Source organism: Octopus bimaculoides, chromosome 8, assembly GCF_001194135.2.
Source record: "Octopus bimaculoides isolate UCB-OBI-ISO-001 chromosome 8, ASM119413v2, whole genome shotgun sequence".
In the NCBI taxonomy this organism is placed as follows: domain Eukaryota; kingdom Metazoa; phylum Mollusca; class Cephalopoda; order Octopoda; family Octopodidae; genus Octopus; species Octopus bimaculoides.
Genome location: NC_068988.1, coordinates 51041320 through 51041923, shown reverse-complemented (window position 1 = coordinate 51041923; position 604 = coordinate 51041320). Strand labels below are relative to the sequence as shown.

Below are 604 nucleotides of genomic sequence, written 5' to 3'. Positions count from 1 at the left end.
ATATATATATATATATATATATATATAGGAGTCAATTATACATATACGTGTTTAATTCAATACATACACATCCATAAAATTCAGTAGACATATATTATACATGCAACTTTAGTATATAACTTTACAACTTCACAGATACACACGTGAAGTTATACAATTCGATACGCAGAAGCGATCATACGACAAATAAGAAATAGCAGCCAAATACCACCCAAACATACTCTGCTGTCTTGCAAACAGAAGGATAAATTGGCCAATATTGTCCTAAATATACAGACGGGGTGGTCATGGCTAAAATGTCTTTGATCATATAGGCCTGTTCAACCAAGGCTGACATAAAGTTAAACATCATGCGCATATATATACCAACATAGAAACACAAATACGTGTATACAACTATATAATAACTTCGAAGGAAATCTTTATATAAATACAGAGTAACACACACATATATGGAAACACGTAATAACTTAATACACACACATCTCACTCCTTTGCAACAGTGGTCAAGAAAAGTTTTAGATTTTTTGCATATTGAAAACAAAATAAAAGAAAAACTTTGAAAAGTTTGTCGAAAAAATAATAGAATCTACACGTTATATAT

General features: G+C 30.1%; 1 protein-coding gene across 1 annotated transcript in view; it reads right to left on the bottom strand.

Moving 5' to 3' along the window:
• Window positions 1-604, bottom strand: part of LOC106884104 (EF-hand calcium-binding domain-containing protein 14) — a 98921-nt gene that overhangs the window by 97916 nt on the left and 401 nt on the right. The window lies entirely within an intron of this gene.